Source organism: Crinia signifera, unplaced genomic scaffold (genome assembly GCF_055691185.1).
Source record: "Crinia signifera unplaced genomic scaffold, ASM5569118v1 HAP2_SCAFFOLD_74, whole genome shotgun sequence".
Taxonomy (NCBI): Eukaryota; Metazoa; Chordata; class Amphibia; order Anura; family Myobatrachidae; genus Crinia; species Crinia signifera.
In genome coordinates, this window is record NW_028142643.1 from 636,323 (window position 1) to 650,333 (window position 14,011).

At 42.2% G+C, this 14,011-nt stretch overlaps 2 non-coding genes across 2 annotated transcripts; both read right to left on the reverse strand.

Moving 5' to 3' along the window:
- Positions 1-2,220: 2,220 nt before the first annotated feature.
- On the reverse strand, positions 2,221-2,293 carry TRNAK-CUU (transfer RNA lysine (anticodon CUU)). The gene has a single exon. It is a non-coding gene; the product is annotated as a tRNA-Lys (tRNA).
- Positions 2,294-4,462: 2,169 nt separating this feature from the next.
- TRNAK-CUU (transfer RNA lysine (anticodon CUU)) lies at positions 4,463-4,535 on the reverse strand. Its single transcript has one exon. It is a non-coding gene; the product is annotated as a tRNA-Lys (tRNA).
- Between the last annotated feature and the right edge of the window lie 9,476 nt (positions 4,536-14,011).

Below are 14,011 nucleotides of genomic sequence, written 5' to 3' on the forward strand. Positions count from 1 at the left end.
CCACGACCCTGAGATTAAGAGTCTCATGCTCTACCGACTGAGCTAGCCAGGCTTGGTTACTGTTGTGTGACAAAAAGGCCACTCAAGCCAAGGAGTGCCCTACAAGCTATTAAAGTAGATCTAGGCTACCACATTCAGTACACTGAGATGCATGCTTGGTTTCACAAATTGAGGAAAATGGGTAAGTAACCGTGAAGTAAAATGTGAAGCATTGGTTGTTCAGTGGTAGAATTCTCGCCTGCCACGCGGGAGGCCCGGGTTCGATTCCCGGCCAATGCAGTACTCACGTTTTACTGAAATTATGGTATATTTTGTTGAAGAGTGTCTGGCTCTTTGCTTTTTGGTGGTGCAGGTATAGAATTCCACATACAATAAATTAATGTTAGAATCTTGTGGTTTAGTGGTAGAATTCCCACCTGCCAAGAGAGAGGTCTGGATCTGAAAAGGGAATAAACACCAAACAAATGTTGTACTAAAAGCTTATGACTCTTAGCTTGGGAGTTTTATTTCTATTGACTAAGCTGGCCAGGCTTTGTTACAGTGTTGTAGCATCAAGGCAAGGCAACGCTTGCTCTTCAATCTACACTATTAAACCAAAGCAAAGTTTCCACATTCAGTAGATCCTGATATTCCTGCATGGTTTCACCCACTGATGTACACCTGAAACAGCGATATATTTTGTTAAAGAGTGCCTGGCTCTTTGCATTTTGGTGGTGCAGGTATAGAATTTAACATACAATGATTTAGTGGTAGAATCTTGTGGTTTAGTGGTAGAATTCTCGCCTGCCATGAGGGAGGCATGGATCTGAAAAGGGAATAAACACCACCCAATGTTGTGCTCAAAGCAAATGACTCTTAGATTTGGAGTCTTATTCGCTATTGACTCAGATAGCTAGGCTTTTTTACAGTGTTATGGCATCATGGCAAGGCAAGGATTGCCCTTCAATTTATAAAACCAAAGCAAGGTTTCCACATTTAGTAGATCCTGAGATTCCTGCTTGGTTTCACACACTGATGTACACCTCTTTTAAGTTTCAAATAAAACATGTTTGGTTGTGTAGTGACAGAGATCTCGCCTGTAGAATTCTGGGAAAAAACACAGCCCAACGTGGGGCTCGAACCCACGACCCTGAGATGAAGAGTCTCATGCTCTACCGACTGAGCTAGCCAGGCTTGGTTACTGTGATGTGACAAAAAGGCCACTCAAGCCAAGGAGTGCCCTACAAGCTATTAAAGTAGATCTAGGCTACCACATTCAGTACACTGAGATGCATGCTTGGTTTCACACATTGAGGAAAATGGGTAAGTAACCTTGAAGTAAAATGTGAAGCATTGGTTGTTCAGTGGTAGAATTCTTGCCTGCCACGCGGGAGGCCCGGGTTCGATTCCCGGCCAATGCAGTACTCAAGTTTTACTGAAATTATGGTATATTTTGTTAAAGAGTGGCTGGCTCTTTGCATTTTGGTGGTGCAGGTATAGAATTCCACATACAATAAATTAATGGTAGAATCTTGTGGTTTAGTGGTAGAATTCCCACCTGCCAAGAGAGAGGTCTGGATCTGAAAAGGGAATAAACACCAAACAAATGTTGTACTAAAAGCATATGACTCTTAGCTTGGGAGTTTTATTTCTATTGACTAAGCTGGCCAGGCTTTGTTACAGTGTTGTAGCATCAAGGCAAGGCAACGCTTGCTCTTCAATCTACACTACTAAACCAAAGCAAAGTTTCCACATTCAGTAGATCCTGATATTCCTGCATGGTTTCACCCACTGATGTACACCTGAAACAGCGATATATGTTGTTAAAGAGTGCATGGCTCTTTGCATTTTGGTGGTGCAGGCATAGAATTCAACATACAATGATTTAGTGGTAGAATCTTGTGGTTTAGTGGTAGAATTCTCGCCTGCCATGAGGGAGGCATGGATCTGAAAAGGGATAAACACCACCCAATGTTGTGCTCAAAGCAAATGACTCTTAGATTTGGAGTCTTATTCGCTATTGACTCAGATAGCTAGGCTTTTTTACAGTGTTATGGCATCATGGCAAGGCAAAGATTGCCCTTCAATTTATAAAACCAAAGCAAGGTTTCCACATTTAGTAGATCCTGAGATTCCTGCTTGGTTTCACACACTGATGTACACCTCTTTTAAGTTTAAAATAAAACACGTTTGGTTGTGTAGTGACAGAGATCTCGCCTGTAGAATTCTGGGAAAAAACACCGCCCAACGTGGGGATCGAACCCACGACCCTGAGATTAAGAGTCTCATGCTCTACCGACTGAGCTAGCCAGGCTTGGTTACTGTTGTGTGACAAAAAGGCCACTCAAGCCAAGGAGTGCCCTACAAGCTATTAAAGTAGATCTAGGCTACCACATTCAGTACACTGAGATGCATGCTTGGTTTCACAAATTGAGGAAAATGGGTAAGTAACCGTGAAGTAAAATGTGAAGCATTGGTTGTTCAGTGGTAGAATTCTCGCCTGCCACGCGGGAGGCCCGGGTTCGATTCCCGGCCAATGCAGTACTCACGTTTTACTGAAATTATGGTATATTTTGTTGAAGAGTGTCTGGCTCTTTGCTTTTTGGTGGTGCAGGTATAGAATTCCACATACAATAAATTAATGTTAGAATCTTGTGGTTTAGTGGTAGAATTCCCACCTGCCAAGAGAGAGGTCTGGATCTGAAAAGGGAATAAACACCAAACAAATGTTGTACTAAAAGCTTATGACTCTTAGCTTGGGAGTTTTATTTCTATTGACTAAGCTGGCCAGGCTTTGTTACAGTGTTGTAGCATCAAGGCAAGGCAACGCTTGCTCTTCAATCTACACTATTAAACAAAAGCAAAGTTTCCACATTCAGTAGATCCTGATATTCCTGCATGGTTTCACCCACTGATGTACACCTGAAACAGCGATATATTTTGTTAAAGAGTGCCTGGCTCTTTGCATTTTGGTGGTGCAGGTATAGAATTTAACATACAATGATTTAGTGGTAGAATCTTGTGGTTTAGTGGTAGAATTCTCGCCTGCCATGAGGGAGGCATGGATCTGAAAAGGGAATAAACACCACCCAATGTTGTACTCAAAGCAAATGACTCTTAGATTTGGAGTCTTATTCGCTATTGACTCAGATAGCTAGGCTTTTTTACAGTGTTATGGCATCATGGCAAGGCAAGGATTGCCCTTCAATTTATAAAACCAAAGCAAGGTTTCCACATTTAGTAGATCCTGAGATTCCTGCTTGGTTTCACACACTGATGTACACCTCTTTTAAGTTTCAAATAAAACATGTTTGGTTGTGTAGTGACAGAGATCTCGCCTGTAGAATTCTGGGAAAAAACACCGCCCAACGTGGGGCTCGAACCCACGACCCTGAGATTAAGAGTCTCATGCTCTACAGACTGAGCTAGCCAGGCTTGGTTACTGTTGTGTGACAAAAAGGCCACTCAAGCCAAGGAGTGCCCTACAAGCTATTAAAGTAGATCTAGGCTACCACATTCAGTACACTGAGATGCATGCTTGGTTTCACAAATTGAGGAAAATGGGTAAGTAACCGTGAAGTAAAATGTGAAACATTGGTTGTTCAGTGGTAGAATTCTCGCCTTCCACGCGGGAGGCCCGGGTTCGATTCCCGGCCAATGCAGTACTCAAGTTTTACTGAAATTATGGTATATTTTGTTAAAGAGTGTCTGGCTCTTTGCTTTTTGGTGGTGCAGGTATAGAATTCCACATACAATAAATTAATGGTAGAATCTTGTGGTTTAGTGGTAGAATTCCCATCTGCCAAGAGAGAGGTCTGGATCTGAAAAGGGAATAAACACCAAACAAATGTTGTACTAAAAGCATATGACTCTTAGCTTGGGAGTTTTATTTCTATTGACTAAGCTGGCCAGGCTTTGTTACAGTGTTGTAGCATCAAGGCAAGGCAACGCTTGCTCTTCAATCTACACTACTAAACCAAAGCAAAGTTTCCACATTCAGTAGATCCTGATATTCCTGCATGGTTTCACCCACTGATGTACACCTGAAACAGCGATATATTTTGTTAAAGAGTGCCTGGCTCTTTGCATTTTGGTGGTGCAGGTATAGAATTTAACATACAATGATTTAGTGGTAGAATCTTGTGGTTTAGTGGTAGAATTCTCGCCTGCCATGAGGTAGGCATGGATCTGAAAAGGGAATAAACACCACCCAATGTTGTGTTCAAAGCAAATGACTCTTAGATTTGGAGTCTTATTCGCTATTGACTCAGATAGCTAGGCTTTTTTACAGTGTTATGGCATCATGGCAAGGCAAGGATTGCCCTTCAATTTATAAAACCAAAGCAAGGTTTCCACATTTAGTAGATCCTGAGATTCCTGCTTGGTTTCACACACTGATGTACACCTCTTTTAAGTTTCAAATAAAACACGTTTGGTTGTGTAGTGACAGAGATCTCGCCTGTAGAATTCTGGGAAAAAACACCGCCCAACGTGGGGCTCGAACCCACGACCCTGAGATTAAGAGTCTCATGCTCTACCAACTGAGCTAGCCAGGCTTGGTTACTGTGATGTGACAAAAAGGCCACTCAAGCCAAGGAGTGCCCTACAAGCTATTAAAGTAGATCTAGGCTACCACATTCAGTACACTGAGATGCATGCTTGGTTTCACACATTGAGGAAAATGGGTAAGTAACCTTGAAGTAAAATGTGAAGCATTGGTTGTTCAGTGGTAGAATTCTCGCCTGCCACGCGGGAGGCCCGGGTTCGATTCCCGGCCAATGCAGTACTCAAGTTTTACTGAAATGATGGTATATTTTGTTAAAGAGTGGCTGGCTCTTTGCATTTTGGTGGTGCAGGTATAGAATTCCACATACAATAAATTAATGGTAGAATCTTGTGGTTTAGTGGTAGAATTCCCACCTGCCAAGAGAGAGGTCTGGATCTGAAAAGGGAATAAACACCAAACAAATGTTGTACTAAAAGCATATGACTCTTAGCTTGGGAGTTTTATTTCTATTGACTAAGCTGGCCAGGCTTTGTTACAGTGTTGTAGCATCAAGGCAAGGCAACGCTTGCTCTTCAATCTACACTACTAAACCAAAGCAAAGTTTCCACATTCAGTAGATCCTGATATTCCTGCATTGTTTCACCCACTGATGTACACCTGAAACAGCGATATATTTTGTTAAAGAGTGCCTGGCTCTTTGCATTTTGGTGGTGCAGGCATAGAATTCAACATACAATGATTTAGTGGTAGAATCTTGTGGTTTAGTGGTAGAATTCTCGCCTGCCATGAGGGAGGCATGGATCTGAAAAGGGAATAAACACCACCCAATGTTGTGCTCAAAGCAAATGACTCTTAGATTTGGAGTCTTATTCGCTATTGACTCAGATAGCTAGGCTTTTTTACAGTGTTATGGCATCATGACAAGGCAAGGATTGCCCTTCAATTTATAAAACCAAAGCAAGGTTTCCACATTTAGTAGATCCTGAGATTCCTGCTTGGTTTCACACACTGATGTACACCTCTTTTAAGTTTCAAATAAAACACGTTTGGTTGTGTAGTGACAGAGATCTCGCCTGTAGAATTCTGGGAAAAAACACCGCCCAACGTGGGGCTCGAACCCACGACCCTGAGATTAAGAGTCTCATGCTCTACCGACTGAGCTAGCCAGGCTTGGTTACTGTGATGTGACAAAAAGGCCACTCAAGCCAAGGAGTGCCCTACAAGCTATTAAAGTAGATCTAGGCTACCACATTCAGTACACTGAGATGCATGCTTGGTTTCACACATTGACGAAAATGGGTAAGTAACCTTGAAGTAAAATGTGAAGCATTGGTTGTTCAGTGGTAGAATTCTCGCCTGCCACGCGGGAGGCCCGGGTTCGATTCCCGGCCAATGCAGTACTCAAGTTTTACTGAAATTATGGTATATTTTGTTCAAGAGTGGCTGGCTCTTTGCATTTTGGTGGTGCAGGTATAGAATTCCACATACAATAAATTAATGGTAGAATCTTGTGGTTTAGTGGTAGAATTCCCACCTGCCAAGAGAGAGGTCTGGATCTGAAAAGGGAATAAACACCAAACAAATGTTGTACTAAAAGCATATGACTCTTAGCTTGGGAGTTTTATTTCTATTGACTAAGCTGGCCAGGCTTTGTTACAGTGTTGTAGCATCAAGGCAAGGCAACGCTTGCTCTTCAATCTTCACTACTAAACCAAAGCAAAGTTTCCACATTCAGTAGATCCTGATATTCCTGCATGGTTTCACCCACTGATGTACACCTGAAACAGCGATATATTTTGTTAAAGAGTGCATGGCTCTTTGCATTTTGGTGGTGCAGGCATAGAATTCAACATACAATGATTTAGTGGTAGAATCTTGTGGTTTAGTGGTAGAATTCTCGCCTGCCATGAGGGAGGCATGGATCTGAAAAGGGAATAAACACCACCCAATGTTGTGCTCAAAGCCAATGACTCTTAGATTTGGAGTCTTATTCGCTATTGACTCAGATAGCTAGGCTTTTTTACAGTGTTATGGCATCATGGCAAGGCAAGGATTGCCCTTCAATTTATAAAACCAAAGCAAGGTTTCCACATTTAGTAGATCCTGAGATTCCTGCTTGGTTTCACACACTGATGTACACCTCTTTTAAGTTTCAAATAAAACACGTTTGGTTGTGTAGTGACAGAGATCTCACCTGTAGAATTCTGGGAAAAAACACCGCCCAACGTGGGGCTCGAACCCACGACCCTGAGATTAAGAGTCTCATGCTCTACCGACTGAGCTAGCCAGGCTTGGTTACTGTGATGTGACAAAAAGGCCACTCAAGCCAAGGAGTGCCCTACAAGCTATTAAAGTAGATCTAGGCTACCACATTCAGTACACTGAGATGCATGCTTGGTTTCACACATTGAGGAAAATGGGTAAGTAACCGTGAAGTAAAATGTGAAGCATTGGTTGTTCAGTGGTAGAATTCTCGCCTGCCACGCGGGAGGCCCGGGTTCGATTCCCGGCCAATGCAGTACTCAAGTTTTACTGAAATTATGGTATATTTTGTTAAAGAGTGCCTGGCTCTTTGCATTTTGGTGGTGCAGGTATAGAATTCCACATACAATAAATTAATGGTAGAATCTTGTGGTTTAGTGGTAGAATTCCCACCTGCCAAGAGAGAGGTCTGGATCTGAAAAGGGAATAAACACCAAACAAATGTTGTACTAAAAGCATATGACTCTTAGCTTGGGAGTTTTATTTCTATTGACTAAGCTGGCCAGGCTTTGTTACAGTGTTGTAGCATCAAGGCAAGGCAACGCTTGCTCTTCAATCTACACTATTAAACCAAAGCAAAGTTTCCACATTCAGTAGATCCTGATATTCCTGCATGGTTTCACCCACTGATGTACACCTGAAACAGCGATATATTTTGTTAAAGAGTGCCTGGCTCTTTGCATTTTGGTGGTGCAGGTATAGAATTTAACATACAATGATTTAGTGGTAGAATCTTGTGGTTTAGTGGTAGAATTCTCGCCTGCCATGAGGGAGGCATGGATCTGAAAAGGGAATAAACACCACCCAATGTTGTGCTCAAAGCAAATGACTCTTAGATTTGGAGTCTTATTCGCTATTGACTCAGATAGCTAGGCTTTTTTACAGTGTTATGGCATCATGGCAAGGCAAGGATTGCCCTTCAATTTATAAAACCAAAGCAAGGTTTCCACATTTAGTAGATCCTGAGATTCCTGCTTGGTTTCACACACTGATGTACACCTCTTTTAAGTTTCAAATAAAACATGTTTGGTTGTGTAGTGACAGAGATCTCGCCTGTAGAATTCTGGGAAAAAACACCGCCCAACGTGGGGCTCGAACCGACGACCCTGAGATGAAGAGTCTCATGCTCTACCGACTGAGCTAGCCAGGCTTGGTTACTGTTGTGTGACAAAAAGGCCACTCAAGCCAAGGAGTGCCCTACAAGCTATTAAAGTAGATCTAGGCTACCACATTCAGTACACTGAGATGCATGCTTGGTTTCACACATTGAGGAAAATGGGTAAGTAACCTTGAAGTAAAATGTGAAGCATTGGTTGTTCAGTGGTAGAATTCTCGCCTGCCACGCGGGAGGCCCGTGTTCGATTCCCGGCCAATGCAGTACTCAAGTTTTACTGAAATTATGGTATATTTTGTTAAAGAGTGGCTGGCTCTTTGCATTTTGGTGGTGCAGGTATAGAATTCCACATACAATAAATTAATGGTAGAATCTTGTGGTTTAGTGGTAGAATTCCCACCTGCCAAGAGAGAGGTCTGGATCTGAAAAGGGAATAAACACCAAACAAATGTTGTACTAAAAGCATATGACTCTTAGCTTGGGAGTTTTATTTCTATTGACTAAGCTGGCCAGGCTTTGTTACAGTGTTGTAGCATCAAGGCAAGGCAACGCTTGCTCTTCAATCTAGACTACTAAACCAAAGCAAAGTTTCCACATTCAGTAGATCCTGATATTCCTGCATGGTTTCACCCACTGATGTACACCTGAAACAGCGATATATTTTGTTAAAGAGTGCCTGGCTCTTTGCATTTTGGTGGTGCAGGCATAGAATTCAACATACAATGATTTAGTGGTAGAATCTTGTGGTTTAGTGGTAGAATTCTCGCCTGCCATGAGGGAGGCATGGATCTGAAAAGGGAATAAACACCACCCAATGTTGTGCTCAAAGCAAATGACTCTTAGATTTGGAGTCTTATTCGCTATTGACTCAGATAGCTAGGCTTTTTTACAGTGTTATGGCATCATGGCAAGGCAAGGATTGCCCTTCAATTTATAAAACCAAAGCAAGGTTTCCACATTTAGTAGATCCTGAGATTCCTGCTTGGTTTCACACACTGATGTACACCTCTTTTAAGTTTCAAATAAAACACGTTTGGTTGTGTAGTGACAGAGATCTCGCCTGTAGAATTCTGGGATAAAACACCGCCCAACGTGGAGCTCGAACCCACGACCCTGAGATTAAGAGTCTCATGCTCTACCGACTGAGCTAGCCAGGCTTGGTTACTGTGATGTGACAAAAAGGCCACTCAAGCCAAGGAGTGCCCTACAAGCTATTAAAGTAGATCTAGGCTACCACATTCAGTACACTGAGATGCATGCTTGGTTTCACAAATTGAGGAAAATGGGTAAGTAACCGTGAAGTAAAATGTGAAACATTGGTTGTTCAGTGGTAGAATTCTCGCCTGCCACGCGGGAGGCCCGGGTTCGATTCCCGGCCAATGCAGTACTCAAGTTTTACTGAAATTATGGTATATTTTGTTAAAGAGTGTCTGGCTCTTTGCTTTTTGGTGGTGCAGGTATAGAATTCCACATACAATAAATTAATGGTAGAATCTTGTGGTTTAGTGGTAGAATTCCCATCTGCCAAGAGAGAGTTCTGGATCTGAAAAGGGAATAAACACCAAACAAATGTTGTACTAAAAGCATATGACTCTTAGCTTGGGAGTTTTATTTCTATTGACTAAGCTGGCCAGGCTTTGTTACAGTGTTGTAGCATCAAGGCAAGGCAACGCTTGCTCTTCAATCTACACTACTAAACCAAAGCAAAGTTTCCACATTCAGTAGATCCTGATATTCCTGCATGGTTTCACCCACTGATGTACACCTGAAACAGCGATATATTTTGTTAAAGAGTGCCTGGCTCTTTGCATTTTGGTGGTGCAGGTATAGAATTTAACATACAATGATTTAGTGGTAGAATCTTGTGGTTTAGTGGTAGAATTCTCGCCTGCCATGAGGGAGGCATGGATCTGAAAAGGGAATAAACACCACCCAATGTTGTGCTCAAAGCAAATGACTCTTAGATTTGGAGTCTTATTCGCTATTGACTCAGATAGCTAGGCTTTTTTACAGTGTTATGGCATCATGGCAAGGCAAGGATTGCCCTTCAATTTATAAAACCAAAGCAAGGTTTCCACATTTAGTAGATCCTGAGATTCCTGCTTGGTTTCACACACTGATGTACACCTCTTTTAAGTTTCAAATAAAACACGTTTGGTTGTGTAGTGACAGAGATCTCGCCTGTAGAATTCTGGGAAAAAACACCGCCCAACGTGGGGCTCGAACCCACGACCCTGAGATTAAGAGTCTCATGCTCTACCGACTGAGCTAGCCAGGCTTGGTTACTGTGATGTGACAAAAAGGCCACTCAAGCCAAGGAGTGCCCTACAAGCTATTAAAGTAGATCTAGGCTACCACATTCAGTACACTGAGATGCATGCTTGGTTTCACACATTGAGGAAAATGGGTAAGTAACCTTGAAGTAAAATGTGAAGCATTGGTTGTTCAGTGGTAGAATTCTCGCCTGCCACGCGGGAGGCCCGTGTTCGATTCCCGGCCAATGCAGTACTCAAGTTTTACTGAAATTATGGTATATTTTGTTAAAGAGTGTCTGGCTCTTTGCTTTTTGGTGGTGCAGGTATAGAATTCCACATACAATAAATTAATGGTAGAATCTTGTGGTTTAGTGGTAGAATTCCCATCTGCCAAGAGAGAGGTCTGGATCTGAAAAGGGAATAAACACCAAACAAATGTTGTACTAAAAGCATATGACTCTTAGCTTGGGAGTTTTATTTCTATTGACTAAGCTGGCCAGGCTTTGTTACAGTGTTGTAGCATCAAGGCAAGGCAACGCTTGCTCTTCAATCTACACTACTAAACCAAAGCAAAGTTTCCACATTCAGTAGATCCTGATATTCCTGCATGGTTTCACCCACTGATGTACACCTGAAACAGCGATATATTTTGTTAAAGAGTGCCTGGCTCTTTGCATTTTGGTGGTGCAGGTATAGAATTTAACATACAATGATTTAGTGGTAGAATCTTGTGGTTTAGTGGTAGAATTCTCGCCTGCCATGAGGGAGGCATGGATCTGAAAAGGGAATAAACACCACCCAATGTTGTGCTCAAAGCAAATGACTCTTAGATTTGGAGTCTTATTCGCTATTGACTCAGATAGCTAGGCTTTTTTACAGTGTTATGGCATCATGGCAAGGCAAGGATTGCCCTTCAATTTATAAAACCAAAGCAAGGTTTCCACATTTAGTAGATCCTGAGATTCCTGCTTGGTTTCACACACTGATGTACACCTCTTTTAAGTTTCAAATAAAACACGTTTGGTTGTGTAGTGACAGAGATCTCGCCTGTAGAATTCTGGGAAAAAACACCGCCCAACGTGGGGCTCGAACCCACGACCCTGAGATTAAGAGTCTCATGCTCTACCGACTGAGCTAGCCAGGCTTGGTTACTGTGATGTGACAAAAAGGCCACTCAAGCCAAGGAGTGCCCTACAAGCTATTAAAGTAGATCTAGGCTACCACATTCAGTACACTGAGATGCATGCTTGGTTTCACACATTGAGGAAAATGGGTAAGTAACCTTGAAGTAAAATGTGAAGCATTGGTTGTTCAGTGGTAGAATTCTCGCCTGCCACGCGGGAGGCCCGTGTTCGATTCCCGGCCAATGCAGTACTCAAGTTTTACTGAAATTATGGTATATTTTGTTAAAGAGTGGCTGGCTCTTTGCATTTTGGTGGTGCAGGTATAGAATTCCACATACAATAAATTAATGGTAGAATCTTGTGGTTTAGTGGTAGAATTCCCACCTGCCAAGAGAGAGGTCTGGATCTGAAAAGGGAATAAACACCAAACAAATGTTGTACTAAAAGCATATGACTCTTAGCTTGGGAGTTTTATTTCTATTGACTAAGCTGGCCAGGCTTTGTTACAGTGTTGTAGCATCAAGGCAAGGCAACGCTTGCTCTTCAATCTACACTACTAAACCAAAGCAAAGTTTCCACATTCAGTAGATCCTGATATTCCTGCATGGTTTCACCCACTGATGTACACCTGAAACAGCGATATATTTTGTTAAAGAGTGCCTGGCTCTTTGCATTTTGGTGGTGCAGGCATAGAATTCAACATACAATGATTTAGTGGTAGAATCTTGTGGTTTAGTGGTAGAATTCTCGCCTGCCATGAGGGAGGCATGGATCTGAAAAGGGAATAAACACCACCCAATGTTGTGCTCAAAGCAAATGACTCTTAGATTTGGAGTCTTATTCGCTATTGACTCAGATAGCTAGGCTTTTTTACAGTGTTATGGCATCATGGCAAGGCAAGGATTGCCCTTCAATTTATAAAACCAAAGCAAGGTTTCCACATTTAGTAGATCCTGAGATTCCTGCTTGGTTTCACACACTGATGTACACCTCTTTTAAGTTTCAAATAAAACACGTTTGGTTGTGTAGTGACAGAGATCTCGCCTGTAGAATTCTGGGAAAAAACACCGCCCAACGTGGAGCTCGAACCCACGACCCTGAGATTAAGAGTCTCATGCTCTACCGACTGAGCTAGCCAGGCTTGGTTACTGTGATGTGACAAAAAGGCCACTCAAGCCAAGGAGTGCCCTACAAGCTATTAAAGTAGATCTAGGCTACCACATTCAGTACACTGAGATGCATGCTTGGTTTCACACATTGAGGAAAATGGGTAAGTAACCTTGAAGTAAAATGTGAAGCATTGGTTGTTCAGTGGTAGAATTCTTGCCTGCCACGCGGGAGGCCCGGGTTCGATTCCCGGCCAATGCAGTACTCAAGTTTTACTGAAATGATGGTATATTTTGTTAAAGAGTGGCTGGCTCTTTGCATTTTGGTGGTGCAGGTATAGAATTCCACATACAATAAATTAATGGTAGAATCTTGTGGTTTAGTGGTAGAATTCCCACCTGCCAAGAGAGAGGTCTAGATGTGAAAAGGGAATAAACACCAAACAAATGTTGTACTAAAAGCATATGACTCTTAGCTTGGGAGTTTTATTTCTATTGACTAAGCTGGCCAGGCTTTGTTACAGTGTTGTAGCATCAAGGCAAGGCAACGCTTGCTCTTCAATCTACACTACTAAACCAAAGCAAAGTTTCCACATTCAGTAGATCCTGATATTCCTGCATGGTTTCACCCACTGATGTACACCTGAAACAGCGATATATTTTGTTAAAGAGTGCCTGGCTTTTTGCATTTTGGTGGTGCAGGCATAGAATTCAACATACAATGATTTAGTGGTAGAATCTTGTGGTTTAGTGGTAGAATTCTCGCCTGCCATGAGGGAGGCATGGATCTGAAAAGGGAATAAACACCACCCAATGTTGTGCTCAAAGCAAATGACTCTTAGATTTGGAGTCTTATTCGCTATTGACTCAGATAGCTAGGCTTTTTTACAGTGTTATGGCATCATGGCAAGGCAAGGATTGCCCTTCAATTTATAAAACCAAAGCAAGGTTTCCACATTTAGTAGATCCTGAGATTCCTGCTTGGTTTCACACACTGATGTACACCTCTTTTAAGTTTCAAATAAAACACGTTTGGTTGTGTAGTGACAGAGATCTCGCCTGTAGAATTCTGGGAAAAAACACCGCCCAACGTGGGGCTTGAACCCACGACCCTGAGATTAAGAGTCTCATGCTCTACCGACTGAGCTAGCCAGGCTTGGTTACTGTGATGTGACAAAAAGGCCACTCAAGCCAAGGAGTGCCCTACAAGCTATTAAAGTAGATCTAGGCTACCACATTCAGTACACTGAGATGCATGCTTGGTTTCACAAATTGAGGAAAATGGGTAAGTAACCGTGAAGTAAAATGTGAAACATTGGTTGTTCAGTGGTAGAATTCTCGGCTGCCACGCGGGAGGCCCGGGTTCGATTCCCGGCCAATGCAGTACTCAAGTTTTACTGAAATTATGGTATATTTTGTTAAAGAGTGTCTGGCTCTTTGCTTTTTGGTGGTGCAGGTATAGAATTCCACATACAATAAATTAATGGTAGAATCTTGTGGTTTAGTGGTAGAATTCCCATCTGCCAAGAGAGAGTTCTGGATCTGAAAAGGGAATAAACACCAAACAAATGTTGTACTAAAAGCATATGACTCTTAGCTTGGGAGTTTTATTTCTATTGACTAAGCTGGCCAGGCTTTGTTACAGTGTTGTAGCATCAAGGCAA